This window comes from Natator depressus, chromosome 9 (assembly GCF_965152275.1).
Source record: "Natator depressus isolate rNatDep1 chromosome 9, rNatDep2.hap1, whole genome shotgun sequence".
Classification (NCBI taxonomy): Eukaryota; Metazoa; Chordata; order Testudines; family Cheloniidae; genus Natator; species Natator depressus.
In genome coordinates, this window is record NC_134242.1 from 81,191,587 (window position 1) to 81,211,790 (window position 20,204).

At 39.5% G+C, this 20,204-nt stretch overlaps 1 protein-coding gene across 1 annotated transcript in view; it reads right to left on the bottom strand.

Moving 5' to 3' along the window:
• The window catches only part of NEXMIF (neurite extension and migration factor), a 234,415-nt gene that overhangs the window by 213,632 nt on the left and 579 nt on the right, over positions 1-20,204 (bottom strand).

Here is a 20,204-nt window from a genome sequence, read left to right on the forward strand (position 1 = left end):
ATACTTCATGTGTTCTTCTTAACACTACCTATCTTTAGCCATCTGTCCATATTTCACTGTTACATATAGGTATATAGTGCAACATATACAACCAAAAAAACCCCTAGGTTCTGAGCTCAGTTAAACTGGACAGGTGCTGAGCAACTGAACCCGCGCTGTACAGTGATTAGCGGTGAGGGCTCTGTACGTCAGTGTCTCTGTGAATCTGAATTCTCATTGGTACATATTGAAGTAAATTAACTAATGTATTTTATATAACAAATTCCCACAGAGTTTTAAAGCTTCATCTGAGTAGCCTCCTATGAAAATGCAATAAATAAAATAAATAATAAATAAAATCCACCATTTCTCCCATATACCCCCCAGAGATGTCTTATGCACCCTCAGGGGTATACATACCACAGTTTGGGAACCCCTGCACTAGACTATAGATTCAGCCTCTCTTATTCCCAGTGGAACAACTCCAACAGGAGAGACTGAGAGAGAGAACTACTTTAGAACAGCCAGTAGCCTGATGGTTACAATGCTCAGCTGGGATATGGGAAAGTCAAGTCCAAGTCCCTCCTCTGCCTGATGTGGTGCCCAAATCACTGGGCTATAGAGTCAAACTGTTTCTCTGGTCCAATGAATATGTACTTATTTATGGAAAGTTCCACAGGAGAGACTGAGAGATCCCACCGCATGAATTTGGAAGCTCCACATCCCAAGTAAGTGCCCTAACCGCTACCAACCATTAATTTTTTAAAATCTCTGATTTTTAAATATTTGGGTTTGGCAATACTGTAACTTGCTTTCTTATGAACTCTCCTTCCCAAGGACATATGCCAGTATTTTATCAGCTTTGTTGCTCTTGACATAAGCTAATGTTATTTGTCACTCTGCCCTATCCCGGCATAGTATAGTAACTTCTCCCCTTTCATCTGTATGTGCTATGCATTGATTCTGATTTTCTGTATGTGCCACTCTATACCTTGGGCAAGCACCCTGTAACCCCATATTCCTCATCTATATATAATTGTGATACTGCATATAAAGCGTGCCTTGCTAGGTATCATGGGAAAGGTTATGATCTGCTGAAACCCACTGTTCCATCTAAATATGTATATCATCAATGCATAAGAAGTTATGAGATTTTTGTTGTATGGTTGTCACTAAAATATGCTGTGGGTTTGGGAAGCGCCCAGATACTAGCTCCCCAAAGACAATAACCAGGGGGATAACCAATGCCCGGGCGAGTGTCGAATAACGATCAACAGCCATTGTCCAGCAAGGGAGCTACAATGCAATGACTCACTTGCACAAGGCCACACCAGGGGAACTGCTCAACCTTGTCTGGTGACTCAGCAATGCCCACCCAGGCATGCCTGGACTTGTGTTCTCCAAGCACATGGACTAAGGGCATAAAACAGAACACAGGGGCCCCATGCTTCGCCTTTTCTCCTCCCCCGACCTGTGCTTCAAGCAACAAGGACACTTAGAAGACTAAAGACTCTGACAGAGGAGACTGGCCCAGGTTTCAAGGGTGAAACCTGTGTAGTATAAAGAGCAATATCCAGTGGGGTGAGAAAAACTGTTTAATCTAGATATTTCCCAGTCTAATAGGGTTGAGAGGTTAGATTACGTGGTCATATATTTTATTTTATTTTGGTAACTAACTGACCTTTTGCCTATCACTTATAATCACTTAAAATCTATCTTTTGTAATCAATAAACTTATTTTACTGTTTATCTTTACCACTGAGTTTACATAAAGTGTTCGGTAAATCTACCTAGGTTTACAAAGGCTGGAGTATATCCACTTTCTATTGATGAAGTGGGGACCAATTAATAAACTTACACTGCTCAAAAAAGAGTCTTGAGCAGTGCAAGACAGTATATTCCTAGAGTACAAGGCTGAGAGCGGGGGGTATTTGCATGGTGCCTTTCTCTGTGTGATTTCAAGAGTGGCTCTGGGAGCATTCATGCAATCTAGCTGGGTGTGGAGCGCCACGTGCTGAGTGATAACAGTGCCTGGAGGGGTTTGCTGCTTGTCCCTAGCAAAGCATTGTGAGAGACAGCCCAGGCTGGAAAGATAAGGGGGCACTGTGGTCCCACGGTCCCTGGATGCACCCCGGGGATCCTGTCACACTGTATACTTATGAAGACTTCCAGCCTTTGTACCTTGCTTCATTTTTTTCCTTAGGACATCAGACCTTATCAAGCAACCTCCAGTAGCATTTTCCATATCATTCAGTTCTCTATATTCAAGGTTAATTTTTGTGACTATTTTACAATCTCCAGTGCTTTCCTCATCTTTCCTCCCCTGCAGTTTGTACAGCTGCCCATACAGAGGGACATAATCTGACAAATACTATTGTTAATATCAATTCTATATACCATATATAGATCTTTACAGCCTACAAGCACCAGATCCATTCTGGAGTAAGAATACTGACTCTCTCTGCATATATCTGCTAACAATATTTCAGTAATTTTTCTCCCCTGACTATTTTTTTTAAATCACCCTGTCTATCTTTAGTTCTGGGACCCAATTAAAGTCCCCTATCACAAATACTATACCATGGATGTGAGGAGCAAGATCTAACTAGAAATTATTAATGAATTGATTTTTTTCATTGGGAGCGTACAGATTTATATAAAGGTAGTTTCTCGCCCATTTATAATTCCCAAGACAAGTATATATCTTATACAGACCTCATTTGATTTTTTAAAAAGTATTACAAGCCTGATTCACCACTGCATTACTGTAGTCTTGCACTAGTATAACTTTAACTAAGCCAGTGTAAAATTGGTGTAACAGAGGGCAAATCCAGTCCTACTTGTAATGGGAGATTTATTCTGATTAGGATAGCCTCTCCTCTGTTTTCTCTTACCAGTTGCAGAAGATATATTTCCAATAGCTGACTCTTCTTCAAAGATGAGTTTCTCACCTTCAATATCTAGATGCAACTTTTTTAAGGTAAGTTGAGATCTCTTCCCCACCTCTAGCCCCCCTTGATTTGGTTATTAAGTCTATTAACATTCAAGATACTATTATATAAGTACTGCTACTCACTATTATGTGGTAGAATTAGAGAGACAGCTATTAGAACCAAAGTTTGTCTTGTTTCCTCTAATTCTCTAATGTGAACTCAGATACCAGGGAGAGAGAAAACCTTTATCAAATCATCTGGAGCTTTTGACAGTGGAGAAAAAAAGAAAAGTAGATAAAAAGGTTCGCGGGGCAGGGGGTTTCAGAGAAGCAAGCACACAAGGAAAATGAAAAAGTATACTTTATATATATTTGTTAGAAAAACCTCAGTGATGGGGAAGGGATACATCATACTTTTTTCGCCCCTTCAGGGTGAATAAATTACTCTCTCATTCCTAATTTTGTTCTCGTTTTCCCCATCCTTATATTTTTACCCTCACCTCCCCACTTTAGAACTTTACAATCTGAGTAGGATCAGGCTTGATCAGTACTTAAATAGGAACCCACCACCCAGCCTGAATCCTACAAAAAGTGCCATTGGTGACACTCCTCTCTCTTAGCTTAGGCTGAGAACTGGCTCCTCCCCAGATTATTTTCAGGGACCACTGCTAGAGGTGCCATTTTTCTCACATGAACTGGCCCTGAATAAGAGTGGTTATTAAAAAGACTTCTGCACCTTTAACAGGAAGAGAGCGTTTGTGGTTAAAGTACTTCATCAGCATTTTGGAATTAAGCCAGACAACCCCTTGTGAGAGAGGAAACATTTCCATTTTACAAATAGGAAAATAGAGGGTCAGAAAGTTTTACAGGCCAGATTTTTCAAGAAGCCTTTGATTTTCTCAGTGTTCAGATGTCCATGTTGAGATGCCTTGGGTCTTGTTTTCAGAGGTGTAGAGCACTTGGAGCTCTCATTGACTTCACCTGGAGTTGTGTGTTGTGACTACAGATAAAAGTCATATCTAAAGTGTGTCTAGTTGAGCTCACAAAAATTAGGGCACCCAACATCTCACATTACTTTGGAAAATGATGACCTTTAAGAGATATGCCTAAAGTCACACCAAAAGTCTGTGGTAGAGTCAGGGTTAGAATGCAGACCTTCTGGCAATCACTCCTGTGCCATAGCCACAAGGCCATCACATTTATACGCCTCTTAGCACACTCATTCCTCAACTTTTCCAAAAAGTTCTGCCATCACTGTAAGATCTGTAAGGCTTCACACAATGTAAATGTGTTCTTTAAATAGGCTTACTGTAATATCTATCACATATTCACTTAAGTGAATCTCACTGCATAAATGAGCCATGGCTAGCACCCAGTTAGGGAATAAGTGACTACAGAAGTAGCAGCAGCACAGGGGTTTTCACATCCCACTCACCTTTCAATTGTGGTTCACAGACTTCTGTAGTAATGACATATTACTGAATGTTTTGATTTTCGAGCACAGACTTATTATAAATTCATACTGCATACTGTACATGGAAAGAGCCAAAAGATGCAACACAGAAGTAACAAGAAAAGGCGAGGAATCAACACTAGCATGAGAAGAAATACTTTTTTCAGAAGGAGAAATTGAAAACTGTATATTTTAAGGTAATTGATATATTAGTTATAATACTTGGCACTTAGCGTACTTTTCATCTTCAAAGCACTTTACAAACTTTAACCAGTCTTCACAATACCTGTGGGACGTTGGTACTTAAGTATTAGTAATTTCATTTTACAAATGGGGTCACTGGGGCAGAGCAGTTATGATGCTTGCCTAAAGCCACAAAAGTCATCAATGAAAGGGCTAGGATTGGAATTCAGGGATTTCTGGCTCCTATGCTCAGAACACTGAGTGATGCCTCTAAGTATTAGATATATACCTCCTCCCACATCCCTCGTCAGTTTATCCCCACCCCGCCTGTCCAATATACTATCACAGTGACAACTCCAGCCTTTGCTCCACCAATTGCCCCAGCCCCGATCACCTACTTCTCCAGCAAACGATTACCGCTTTCTCACTTGCCGCCACTCACAGGTGGGAAAAGCTCCTAGTGAGAATCCATAAGACACCACCTTCTTGCCCACCTCAAAACTCACCTCTTCTGTAATGCATACAGGAAACTGCAATCTGATAACAGCTAGGCAGGTGGAGAGCTGTGATCACTGCCACCGATAGCTAAGAACTGTGCACTTCCTATTACTTTATTCATTAATCTGTCTCTCCCACTCAGCCTGCTTGTCCACCTCATCTACCTGTTATGTCCTGTCTTTTGGACTATAAGCTCTTTTCTGTTCTATATGGGTTCTTATGTTGTGCACTCATCGCTGTAGTATCTGAGTGCCTTCCAGTAGTGCATTAAGTAATGAGACTAATATCTGTCACGTGTTTATTCTCTCATCCTCTCCCCAGGGGGAGAGGTGTGTGGAATGGCATGTTTTGTCTTGGATTTTTTATATATATAAATACATTGCTATGTATTTATTAGAGAGGGCAAGGTCAAAGAGATCATAGAATCATAGACTCATAGAACTGGAAGGGACCTCGAGAAGACATCTAGTCCAGTCCCCTGCATTCACGGCAGGACTAAGTATTATCTAGACCATCCCTGACAGGTGTTTGTCTAACTGTGTTTTGCTCTTAGAACAGAAGGTGATGAGGTTCATTCCACAGTTTTAGGCTAGCCCACAAGAAAACTCTGTCTCGTGCACAGACTAGCTTTACCTTTATTGAAGACAGTTCCACTATGCCAGAGGACCACCGTCTTTATCATGGAGCTTCGGTTGATCTTTTAGATTCCCTGGGCAAAGGCTACTGAGTGCCTTGAAGGATAGAGACCTTGAATTTGATTCAATGGTCTATGGTAAGCTAGTGTAGGGAGCAGAGAACAGGTCTGATGTACTCATAGTAGACTGTGTTCTTGAAGAGATGCACTGCAGCATTCTGTACCAGATGGAGATTTTTAACTGCTGATGTCTTCGTTCAGGTATATCGCATTGCTGCAGTCCAGAAAGGTGACAAGGGCATAACTGAAGCCAGGTCATTGTTCAGCAGGATGGGATGCAGTCTTCCAGCCAATTGGAGATAGTAGGAAGCATTATTTTTTGATGCTGCTACATGAGAGCTTAGCATCAGAGAGGAATCCAGGAGCACTCTTAAGCTATGGACTGAATTGACCAATTGTGGTTGTGTACCTTCAACCAAAGGAGACTGCACCATGGCTTAAAATGCTTCAAAATGTTTTCCTCTGCCCCACAGCACAACATCCATCTCGCCTGGGTTCAGCTTAAACCTTAGAGGCAGAGACTGGCATTCATAATATGCCTACCACAATGGGGTTCAACCTAGCTGTGGTCTTTAGGTACTACTGCAATATAAAGGTTAAATGAATAATAAAACAACATTTAAACAAAAGGAGCAAAAACCTGACCATGAACCTCAAACTAAGATTTCAGTCAATCAAATCCAGTTATTCTGTTACATCCATCCTTAACGTAACTCCACTGAAGTCAGTGATGCCACACAGCAATGAATTTGGCCCGCCTCTTGTATTTGGCCAACAACTGGTTATATACATAGAATACATATGTATTATACACAATGAAAACTGAAATATAACACAGATAGTAAATAGATTTGTCAGAAGTGTTACCAGCCCTAATCAGCTGATTATACACCGAGGAATAATGTTATTAAAATGGATAAGATCACCCAACAACTACAATCACAATCTTCCCATGTCCAAAAGCCAAGATCCTCTTCAATTAATTGTTTAAAAAAACTGTAATTGTTAAATGTAATTTTCAGCTAGCAGGGTTGCCTTCCCCCTGCCCCCCTTCTTAATATATTCCATTCACGTGTATTCCCTACAGTACCTGACTGGCTCAGCAATCTTCTCTCCCTTCCACATGTACCCATACATTAGATTTTACACCTAATCCCATCATATAGCTCCCCATGAGAACCCTGTTAGGCAACTGCCATTTAAATGAGTTCTGAGTAGATTGTTCCTCTGCTCTACCTTGCACCAAACCTTGCCTTGCTCATACATCTAATCCCACTGAAGTCAGTGGAACTGTTTATGAGGATAAGACCAGCAGAGTCTGGCCCATAATCAGACACCTCTGGCAAGACGTGGGCACTCTGTCTTCACATATATAAATTTATTTCATCATACAACACTGAACCGTTTTAGATAGATTTAGATAGGAGAGAAAGGTTTCCCCACATTTGTAGCACAGTTTCAGCTGTTAAAGAGACTGTGAACTTTCCTTTAACACACATTTAAACTGATACAACTTTAATTAAAAAAGTAATTTTGAAAGTTGCTTGTGCAGTGTGTAAGGTGGTGTTCAGACAGCATCTCTGATCCCTGGAGTTCTGCAGCCTTGAGTTTAATAAACTGAATTTTCAAAAAGTAAACACAGCTTCACATCAGCATGAATCTTCCATTTTAGACAAATATTTTTCAGCTATTTCTTTTTATCCAGGAGATGGAATTTTTGCTCCACCCCATTCACTCCATACTGTGCAGTGGTTTGCTACTTACTGGGGAGCAGGACATAAGGTTTCAATAGAAAAAGTATTTACTCAGAGTCTTTTTAAGACTCTGAGTAAAAGACTTTCAAACTATAGCTTCACCTAGCTACCAAAACAGAAGCCTTGCCTTTATCACAATGATACAAGCAGTCAGGTAGGGTGCCCTGTACCACACACAAGATCATAAAGTTGACAACCTGACCCAGTCCAAACCCTGGTTATATAACAGAAAGTCCATTGGGAACCTAATGCCTACCCATTCCCTCCCTTGGCAGCTGCACAGTCTGCAGGTGCTTCTTTCCAGCCTGCTTGTACTGCTATAAATTAAAGTTTACATTGCTTCATTTCTTGTTTTCAGGGGCAATAATTTGGCTGGGGAAAACAAATTAAACAAAGGCAGTTTGCTCCAGGTAGAAGCTAGGCAAAAATAATTCCAGCTCAAAGGAGGGCTTTTGTTGTTTTTGTCATTGGTTGTTTTGCTTTGCAAGTATTTTTAAATAAATCCCTTTAATTACCTGTAGTGTATCAAGAGTGCAAAAGGATGTCTACTGAATAAAGGTTTATTTTTGCCATCAATTTATCACAAACAATTTAGGATAGGCATTATACCCAACAAATAGAGTCCAGGACTGGGCAAATCGGGACTTCTGGGTCCAATTCATGACTGTGCGATTCTGAGTAAATCACTTAATTTTTCTGTCACTCAGTTCTCTCACTAACAAATTAGGTTGGGGTAGTGGTAAGGCTTACTTAATTTGTGTTTATAATTTGAAAACCTCCACTGAAAGGTGCTGAGCTGGAAATACCAAGTATTTAGTTTTAAAAAACAAACAAACATTTACCATTTTCACATATTTTAGATTTTTTTTAATCTTATAATCTTTTAATACTATTGAGAACACCTAAAAGAAGGGGCTTTCTGTTTTCAAATCTGTTCCATCTGGCAATTTCAAAACTGCATGTAATTTTGAACCCACACTGAGTTTTGGTAAATTTTTAAAAGTTGTATTTCTCAAATCATATCTACAATAGATAAGAGGCCCTTTGAAAACATTTATGTACTTTGTTTTTAATGACAGAACTGTGCATGCTTAAAGTTCACTACTGCACATGGGCAGTAATTTATGCATCCTAATGTAACTTAATTTTCAATATGATTTCAGAATCTGCTATGAAGTTTGCTTTCATAGAATTTGTCTCACAGGAAATAAAATTAAAGAAATGGTTGATTTCATACTACTGTGTACATAGTCAAGAATTCCAAGTTATGGGGAAGTTGTTTTTGTTTTTTAATCTCCCTTTATTTTACAGACTACAAAACAGCTCTTCATTGGGCTTACACTGTAATATTTACCAGCTCTATTCATATATTGTCAGCCCATTATCATGTGATGCATAGAATTGTGCAAGAAAAAAAAATATGGTGAAATTTTTGTGGGTGAGTGGTAACAGAGTTATCTTCTAGAGGGATACCCAACACAACTATCCTTGGATCCAAAGGAGAGTATTCCTCTGTTTCCAGTACCCTCCAGATGTTTTAAGCAGTACACAGTGTTTTAGCTGTATGACCTCTCCAGTCTTTCATGCTCAAAATTTAAGAGCTAATAGCCCAGGATGCCATTCTGCCCCTAAACACGGCAAAAGGGTCTTTCAAGATACTAATGAAGTTACAGATGTATAGCAGTACTTACGAGACTAATGGGTTACTTAAGAATTGAGAGTTACCACCTCGACTTTTTATTTACTTGTACTTGAGATCTAAGTGTGACTTTACCGGTTGCATTCAGCACGTGCACAAGCTTAACGCAATTGAACTTACTGCACACCCTGTAATATCTCCTTTCGTTTGAATGTCACGGAGTAGAATATTGGCACCAGAACTCACGTGTGGCACACCGCCAGCAGCAAAATTAATTTTGTGGTTTATTACAGGTTGAAATGGGGAAAAGCAACCCAAAGGTTTCATATAAAATTTAAGAATTGCACAATCAGTAAGCATTTGAAATATGATGTGTGCGTTCCCCCATGCACAAGCTTATCGATCAGTGCACAGATAAAGACGTTCAGTACTGTATTGTACAGTCAGTTCTGAAGCATAACTTATGCAGTATTTCCCTCTCCTGCCCTGTCACCAACATTGAAATTTCTGACCTGCTACCTCCTTGAAACCTCTCCACCTATTCCTTTTCAGTAGCTTTCTCCACCCCATTCTTGTGTCTCTCCTCTTCCTATAGTTTCAGAAAATGGTTGGCAAAAGGTCAGGGTTGGTCTTGGGTGCCTATGAAGATAAAAAGCTGATCACAGAAGTTTTGTTCAAAATCTCTAGACTTTTTGTGGCAGTGATAACCTCCAAAATCTAAACTGATTGCTATGGTTGAAGGTTTAAATCATGGCCTTCCTAAATCTGTCCTGGACTAGCCTGTGAAATTCTGAGCTATCTGTAACTGCAGAGGAGGAGCTGAAAAACTTACTACAGTAGCACCCCTCAACATCCTGAAAAGACTATGAGGGTCTTTTTGGTTAACAGTAATAAAACATCTGCCAGTCGTTAGTGCAAGGAAGATTGGGATACCACAGAGTTTGCTTAATACATTAATCAGAAGTCAATAATTCCACAGACCAGTCACCATGTAATGGTCAATATGTCAATCACAAGCTAATGCTATTTGTAACTCTTCATCACTACTATAGCAATCTACCTGCCAGAGCTCCTAAAGAGCAAATCTCACATCACATTCTAGTGGCTATTCAGCACTATTTTCTTATCCATCTATAAAGCACAAGTAGAAAATGTATATTAATGTGACATAGTATAAAATACAATCTCTAAATTCATTGCAGACTCGGACCATGGAACTCGCTGCTATGTTAGACATCATGGAGCTGAGATGAATTAATCTATTTGATCTAAAAAACTTACCCTTTTACTGATCTTTTCAAAACAGATATTTTCTGCAATACAATGGATTATCTAGAAATTCATTTAAACTCAATAAAGCTAGTGTTTATAATAAACAAAATCAGAAAAGGCCAGGGTTCAAATATAAAAAAAATTAGGCAAGGGATTAATATAAAGAGAGATAGAGGCACAATAAAGAAGAATCATCTTATTGAAATCTTATTACTAGATCTCAGTCAAATGACCTGACCAGATGAATAGGACAATTAGGTAGGTAAAGATTACTGGGATAGGCAAAGTTATTTTTTCTACAGAGCAGCTGATCAAAGAAACTCTTTTAACTCCATTTTATGGATGAAGAAGACTAAGATTTTGTTGCAATTAAAAACTCACTGATTTATACAGCAGTTGCAGCTGATGAGTTTTAATGCATTTTGTCATGACTGGTTGGGCTCTTTCTCCTTTACTTCCTTTAACCTTTAGATGTTTTAGGTTATTAATAGTCACATGTTTCAATATTATACATTAACTATTTTGTTGGTATCACCACAGAGTCTGCGATATTTTTGCCCACATCAGCAGTGTCAATTATCTAATTATATTGCAAAAATGTACAACACACTACTACACAATGGATTTCTTTTAAAAAGACAGAAGAACTTTATGTTATACGGGGCCATTTTAAAGTAGAAGTATCCAGCTAGACACTATGAAGTCACTGCACATTGCTCCATATAGAAATGCAACAAAAACTGCGTGGTCAACAACAAATATTTTAAAATATATGTAAACAGAGGGATTAGTCATCAGGACACCAGAAATACCCCTTCATGTTTAAAAACAAAAACAAAAAAGTTAAGTGTCACCGCATCTTTTGGATTCAGAAAATTCTGGCACTGCCCTCTCTAAATTACTAAAGGCACCTTAAATACCAACTATAGATATCTGTCCACTCAATATTCCGGTTGAATTATCTAGCTAGCTGTGACTATGCTATCAAATACACCCACAATTATTTGTCAAAAAATTCCACCTCAGTCCCTGGAAAAATCATGAAGCAGGTCCTCAAGGAATCAATTCTGAAGCACTTGGAGGAGACGAAAGTGATCAGGAACAGTCAACATAGAGTCATCAAGGGCAAGTCATGCCTGACTAACCTAACTGCCTTCTATGGCGAGATAACTGGCTCTGTGGATGAGGGGAAAGCAAAGGATGTGATATATCTGGACTTTAGCAAGCTTTTAATACGGCCTCCCACAGTATTCTTGCCAGCAAATTAAAGAAGTATGGGCTGGATGAATGGCCTATAAGGTGGATAGAAAGCTGGCTAGATCGTCGGGCTCAACGGGTAGTGATCAATGGCTCCATGTCTAGTTGGCAGCTGGTATCAAGCGGAGTGCCCCAAGGGTCGGTCCTGGGGCTGGTTTTGTTCAATACTGTAACTTCATTAATGATCTGGAGGATGGCGTGGACTGCACCCTCAGCAAGTTTGCAGATGACACTAAACTGGGAGAAGTAGTAGATACACTGGAGGGTAGGGATAGGATACAGAGGCACTTAGACAAATTAGAGGATTGGGCCAAAAGAAATCTGATGAGGTTCAACAAGGACAAGTGCAGAGTCCTGCACCTAGGACGGAAGAATCCCATGCACTACTACAGACCAGGGACCAAATGGCTAGGCAGCAGTTCTGCAGAAAAGGACCTAGGGGTTACAGTGGATGAGAAGCTGGATATGAGTCAACAGTATGCCCTTGTTGCCAAGAAGGCTAACGGCATTTTGGGCTGCATAAGTAGGGGCACTGCCAGCAGATCGAGGGACATGATCAGTCCCCACTATTCGACATTGGTGAGGCCTCATCTGGAGTACTGTGTCCAGTTTTGGGCCCCAGTCTACAAGAAGGATGTGGAAAAATTGGAAAACGTCCAGCGGAGGGCAACAAAAATGATTAGGGGACTGGAACACATGACTTATGAGGAGAGCCTGAGGGAACTGCGATTGTTTAGTCTGCAGAAGAGAAGAATGAGGGGGGATTTGATATCTGCTTTCAACTACAGGAAGGGGGGTTCCAAAGAGGATGGATCTAGACTGTTCTCAGTGGTAGCAGATGACAGAACAAGGAGTAATGGTCTCACTCAATGCAGTGGGGGAGGTTTAGATTGGATGTTAGGAAAAATTTTCTCACTAGGAGGGTGGTGAAGCACTGAAATGGGTTACCTAGGGAGGAGGTGGAATCTCCTTCCTTAGAGGTTTTCAAGGTCAGGCTTGACAGAGCCCTGGCTGGGATGATTTAGTTGGGGATTGGTCCTGCTTTGAGGAGGGGGTTGGACTAGATGATCTCCTGAGGTCCCTTTCAACCCTGATATTCTATGATTCTACTCTATTATTTGCATTAACAAATCTGAGACACTCCTTAAAAATCAAATCCTTAATTTGTACTTGCTCAGCTATCAGAGACAGCCAAGAGGGACTTCTGTTTAATATCTCATCTGCAAGACAGCACCAGTCAGCCATCAGTATTGCACCAAAATGTCAGCATAAGCCATAAATCTGGATTTGGGACTTTAAGCCGTGACCTTGTGACCTGTAGAAAACCATGCTACCAACTAAGCCATACTGACACTTCATTCCTTTCATTTGCTAATTCCCCAAACATACACCCTTGTTTCAGTGAAGCAGTTAAAGAATTTGTTGTAGTTATTCAACAACTATGAAGGTCAGATATCATCCTGACTCGAAAAGTCCCTCCACCCCCAAGGCTACATGTGTTTCTGCTTGTTTTAAGCACCAACTACAGTGTGAAATCTAGATCAGTCACAGGGGGAAATGGCAGCTAAAATAGAGATTCGGAAGGAATCTAACTGACCAAACCAGAAGACCTGGCTATTGCAGCAGATGGGAAAGAACCAGTCTTGATGTGGAAAACTAGTAGTTTCAGTTAAAATGCTAAAAATCAAAACATAAAAAAACAGCTTCAATAGCACTTTTGAAGGGGAAAAAAAAGCTTTGGAGGCTTTAGATTTGAAGTCTCACAAGCTTCTTATGAAAAATGGAAGCTTTGAAAAAACTTCTGAAGATTTAATATTTTTTACTTTGGGTTCTTCTACTGCCAATCAACTACAGATGCTGTAACTAATAAAAGAATAATTAATACTAATAAATAGGCTTTTCATAAAGCCTCAGCTCTTGTTCCCCATCACATATTCCAGTTAGTCACTTGTACACTGTACAGGAGACAAAATCTGTGGACTTTCTAGTCTCTACTCTTGGCCGTTTTGCACTGTGACTTTCATGTCTAAGTGCCTCTGGGAGAAAACTTTGAAGGGTGGGAAAGAATTTGGCCTTTTCCAAGTCTGTGGCTCCAAATGCAGCTTTGAAACACTGTACAGCATAACAAACAAGAGATTTCTATAATACTGGGGATTTTACGGACCACATTTCCAAAAGAGCTCAGGTCTCACTAAGGCAAATAAATATACAGATTTTCAAAAGAACTCAACATTCAGCAGCTCCCAGTGTTCCGCATGGAAGCTGCTGGGTACTGGATACATTTGAAAAACTAGTCATTTACAGGGTTGCACAATGTGAGCCAAATTCTATTGAAAAATCTCTCTCTAAATGTCTGCATGTCCTCACAATTGCAGCTCTCGCATGAGAAGTGCAGACCATCTCTCTGTACACTTACAGCACTCCAGAAATAATTGCATCATGATGCTAAAGCCCATGTATGTATAGAACTTCTAAAGGAGTAGGGCTGCCAAACCTCCAGGATTGTCCTGGAGTCTCCAGGAATTAAAGATAAATCTTTAATTAAAGATGATGTCATATGATGAAGCCTCCAGGAATACGTCCAACCCAAACTAGCAACCCTATAAAGGAGAGAAAGACTGGAAATGTCTCCAAATCCTAATCATATTTCCAAAAACCCCGTTGCTCCCCTCCTGCACTCCTGCATTAGGAACTACAGAATAATTTCAAAGCTTAACCATAAAAAAAAAAACCACAACAGTAAAGACCACTTTCATAAAATTAAACAGTAAGGAAAATCCCACATGGGATGAAGAAACATGAAAATGTTCTGTATAGAAAGGGTAACAATGTTTGTAATTATAGATAGGGCTGAACCAGAACACCTGATACATAACCTCACCGTTCTGCCAATCTTAGGGAAGTCCAGATCCATCTATGCACTAAGCTTTGCAAGTCAGGCCACTGTATAATGAGCCAAACTGGAAACCAAACTCTTCCACCGTCTGAGGAAGTTCACATCTGAATTCAAACTTCACGTAGAGATAATAAAGTGTTATTACCACTGTACAAGGCACTGGTGAGACCTCATCTGGAATACTGTGTGCAGTTCTGGTCTCCCATGTTTAAAAAAGATTAATTCAAACTGGAACAGGTATAGAGAAGGGCTACTAGGACAATCAGAGGAATGGAAAACCTGCCTTATGAGAGGAAACTTACAGAGCGTGGCTTGTTGAGGCGAACAAAACAAAGGCTGTGGGGAGATACGATTGCCCTCTATAAATACATCAGAGGGATAAACAACAGGGAGGGAGAGGAGTTGTTTAATTTAGGGCCCATTTTGGCACAAGAACAGATGGATATAAACTGGCCGGCAACAAGTTTAGGCTTGAAATTAGGCGAAGGTTTCTAACCATCAGAGGACTGAAGTTCTGGAACAGCCTTCCAAGGGGAGCAGTGGGGACAAAAAACGTAATTTGTTTCAAGACTGAGCTTCATAAGTTTCTGGAGGAGATGGTACAATGAGGTTGCCTACAATGGCATATGGCCCAAACGCAACTGCTATTAGCAAATATCTTCAACAGTCAGAGTTGGGACACTAGATGGAGAGGGCTGAGTTACTCCAGAGAATTCTTTCCGAGGTAGTCTCACTGGTAGATCTCACCCACATGCTCAGGATCATCTTTAGAGTCAGGAGGGAATTTTCCCTCAGGTCAGATTAACAAAGAGCAGGGGAATTTTTTGCTTTCCTCTGCAGTGTGGGGTGTGGGTTACTTGCTGCTTTGAACTAGAGTAAATGTTGGATTTTCTGTAACTTAAGTCTTTAAATCAAGATTTGATGACTTCAGTAACAAAACAAGAGCTTAAGGTATAAACCCCCATGCTTTAGGGCATAAGCCAACTTCTAACTATTTAGGGTTAGAAGGAAACTTTCTCTGAGGGCAGGTTACCCTATAAATGTCTACTGCATGGTTTCTTGCACCTTCCTATGAGGAAGCTGGTTCTAGACAGTCTCAGTGACAGGACAATGGACTAGACAGATGGACCACAGGCATGGTATGGCAACTGGTTATATTTCTATATAGCTGCAGCAAAATTACAATCTAGAAACAGAACAATTTTTCATGTACCTAGAGTTAAGCAATTTTACAACCATCCAGATCTCTATAATCATCTGATGTAAAAGACATACAGAAACACCTTCAATATGCAAGCAGGCCTAAAGATTAAATTAAAAATTTTAACATGATCTGACAAATACACTAGATGAAAGATATCCTTTGATATATGTGCTGAATGAAGACATTGCTACAGATATATTAGAGACTGACTGGCCTAGCCCTTGCTATCTGTCACTCAGGAGACATCAATTTGCAACAGAGTCACACAAATGCAGTCTTACCCAGACTGTATTATTCCCCTGGAATTGCTAACAAAATATAGCTAGCACTACTATCTAACTGTCCAAAATGTTACTCACCAAAAGCAACTATTTTGTTGTTTGTGGGAATACCCCATTATGTATAATTTATGGGTGAAGGTTCAAAACTGTTTTATAGAAATGATGGATACTTCAATAACTTTCACGCCAACTCTGTGTTTGTTAGGTATCAGCAAAGCTAGTAAAGTCACTGGGTGTGAAATTGAGGTTTTCAACACATTTACACTGATAACAAAACAGCTTGCCCTAAGTTTATGGATATCTTATGTAAAATCCATGTATGACATCTGGAAACCAGAACTAATTAATTACCTTAAACTTGTTAAGCTTAGCCACTCGCTACAGGACAACACAACACATTATTTAATATTGTATTGCAGCAGCGTCTAGCAGCCATAAGATGAAGGCCCTGTTGTGTAAGGCACACAGTACATATAATAAATAAGACAAGCTCCTACCCCAAACAGCTTGCAATCTTAGTATATGATGCGATAATAGCAAGAATGGTGGCAGTGGGAGGTCTGACAAGATATCAGTGAAACATGGTTCACTTGGTTTTATGCAGTATGGCTCATTTATTCAATATTGGATGGTTCCACAAAATCAAGAATCTCTAGCATCTGACTATATGCATGGATACTGATTGTAAAACCAATTCCAAACTGGGATAAACTACTCCAGATCTACAACAGACTAAATATACACTCTTCCTCCAGTTGAGTGTATAAAACCTTGTAATAAGTAAACTATTTCAGAGTTATTAATCCTTTACTCGGGATTCTTAATATATTCTGTTGTTATTCCCTGAAAATTGTCATTACTGAGCAGCAGTGGAAATTTTATTTTATTTTTCCACACAGACTACCTACCTATCTTGGGGTTTTAAACTTCAGCTCATCCCTGAAGTATCTGAGTACACTCCACATAAAACAGATTGGGAATAGCAAGGTATTAGCTGACTTTGTGGGATCCCTGGCTCTTTTCCCTTTTCGGAGTGTGGGGATTCCACCTGGGATAGATTTTTGGTTGGTTCGTTTGTCTGTTTCAGTTTGGTTGGTTGTTCTTTTTGATGGGTGGGGAGGTAAGAGATGGGTTATTCTTTTCTAGATTGGGTTTTTGTGTTTGATTGTAGGGGGCGACTGGTGGGGGTGGTGGTGTTGTGAATGTCATTCTCACAAAGGAGGAAAGGCTTTCTCAGAGTAGAAAGTTTTTCAGCATTTCCTAAAAATGGTTGGATTCTGGATCTGTCTAATCTCATCTGGAAAGTCATGCCATAGGCTGATCCCCTGAACTGAGAATTCTTTGTCCCCGTTCCTGTGTGCTTCATCCTCGGCTCTGCATGCGTGCAACACACACTCACTCTTCTATTTCCTTTCCAGACATATTTTGGATGGATAAAAACAGAAAGATTACATACACACACACAAATATCCATCAGGAGTCATCATCTCAGGAAGGGAGTATTCCATAAAAGTACCGTCTGCCTTACATTTCACATATATACTTACCACTACCTGTTTTGCACCAGCTTGAAAAGTTCATGTCTATCCGTCAAGATCTTTTTCACTGAAAAGACACCTCCCAATCCAGAACAATTAGGAAGGTTAGCAAGTCACTGTTATAAGCAACTTGGTAAGGTACAGAGCTGAAAGCTTCTTAGGTTGGCGGGGGAAACATGAATGGCGAAGCTAGTTGGTCTGTTCCCCTTTTTTGTCTTCCTTTTACATTTCTGTTGTGTGTAGAAACACTTGAACTGGCACTCTTTATTTTCAGCCGGATACACAATTTGTAAGATATTGTACTGCTGTGTAGACCAACCAGGGTCTGCCATTCTTCCTTAGTTAGCACTTTGGGGAAAATAATTATTCACAGAAACTGCCATCATGAACAGAGAAACCAAAATCAATGTAGCTGTATATGGGCCATTGCCACTGCAAAGCTAATACTCAATCAAGACATGGATCAGTGAGAATTATATCACTGGGAATCCTTAAGCACATCTTTGTGTATTTTTAATATCTATCTTATTACTTGCTGATCTCTCCTCCCCCTACTTTGAAATACACATATATGCACCTTCAAGACCTCTCTCTTATCAGGGATTTGGGCATAAGATTCATATAAACAGCAGGAAAGATCTTAAATGCACAACTAGGTTTATTGCCTTTTTTAAAAAATAAAGCATTGGTGCATAGCAGATTTATTCATTGAACAGGTTGATTTATTTAACAGACTTGACATACATTAAGCCCCACCATGTGCTTACATAATTGTTATCCATTTAACAGGTCTGTTCTTTTGTCAAATATTTGTTTAAAAAGTGGTTCACTGAAGATTGTTGCCTTGTGCACAGTTCACATATTTTAACAAATGTATTCTTGTATTAGGTATCAGCTGAAGTAACTTAATTGCATCCTCCCTGCTTGAGTGCTGTCATTTCCCCCCCACTATACTTAAACAAACAAACAAAAAAATTGTGTGTGTGCGCACGTGCGGGTGCACACACACACACACACACACACACTTTCTAGCAGAGATATTTTGCTGTTGGCACAGTGGTTACTGCATTACCATACTGTTCCACTGATAACAGCAGGTACCTAAAAACACAGCGAACACAAATCTGAATACCAGGATGTTGATGGATGTGAATAGATTGCAAGCAAGCTGACCAGAGAGGCCAGGAAGGGGCAAAAAGGATGAACAGACCACCAAGTAGAGATGGGGGAAGGCTCAGAACAGATTCCAAGGCCAAAGAATTTTTTTTTAAGATTGCCCCCTCACACAGTCATGTCTCTCCTCTTCGTCCCCCCAATACACACACAATCCTTTCACCTAGTGAATGTGTACTTTACATATTTTCAGCAGGGGGTAAAATATTGGATGACATTTTAGAGACAAAATGTATAGCCTTTGCTTTAGTCACTAATCCATTAGAACTGGTTTGGGTTACTATATTGTAAACATGCCATTTTCAAATTGCACAATTAATTTTGAACATCGGGGTTTAATTTTTTTTAAAATCAGATATTAAAACAGACACGTCATATAGTACACTTAGTAAGCAAAATACATTACGGTTATCACTCTTGCACAAATGCACAAGCAGTTCAGAATTGAAGACACTGAAATAAAAATATATATGAGCCCAATTTTCAATTGCTCACTAGACAGATGGTTAATTATATTCACAGCCGCATTTTTCACTGGGATAGAGTTTCAGACAATGAGCCAGTTTTATTTGATTAGCCAGTTTTCTAGTTTAATATGTGAAATGACAGTTACTTCCGTGCTTTTTTGTTCCTTGCTAAAAATAAGGTTTCAATGTAAATTCTTCCACCATTCAAAATATCATAGCTGTAAATAAAAACCTGGTCATATGTTACCCAGTGTGTAAGTAGTGTAAGGAAGACACACAGAAAATACAAATGGCCTACAGTAGTTCAGATGATACTGATTTGTAGAACCTTTTTCCTCTCACTGTGGAATATTTTAGTTCCCACCAGAAATCTCATCAGTGTTGAAATGCATGAAAATAAAGTAGCTTACATCCAATCTTTTTCAAAGTGCTTTAATACCATATTTTTACCAAAATTTAGTTTACCAGAGATTCAGAGACAAATTAAATACTAGAATACCCAATAGCAAATATATTTGTCAAACAGTTCTCTGTGAACACAAACAGGAAATGTACTAAACAAATAATAACAGTTGCCCGAAGACAGAAAGTCTTACAACCAGTAGACTGTAGTGTAGTTTTTAAAACAAAAACTTCTAGAAGTATTCAAAAATTCAGAGGGCAAATTTTGGGCTGACAAAAACACACGTCTATTTTAATTCCTAAACTAGTAGATTCCACAGCAGAAAATCTATTCATTTGTGATATTCACACACTTTCGGTGACCCCACGAGCCTCTTACAATTTGATCCAAGTCTCCCTTTTCTGTCCCCTCAGAACACGTATTAAAGCAACTAATTAATTATTGGAAGCCTTTGCCCTAAATTCCACTTTCAGTATTTTAAGAAGAGAGACATAAATCAGGAGCAAAAGCATGGAAACTAAATATTTCCCTCTCTGGAAAATTCACCCTGGATTGATTGGAATGGGGAGGGTTAAACTTAA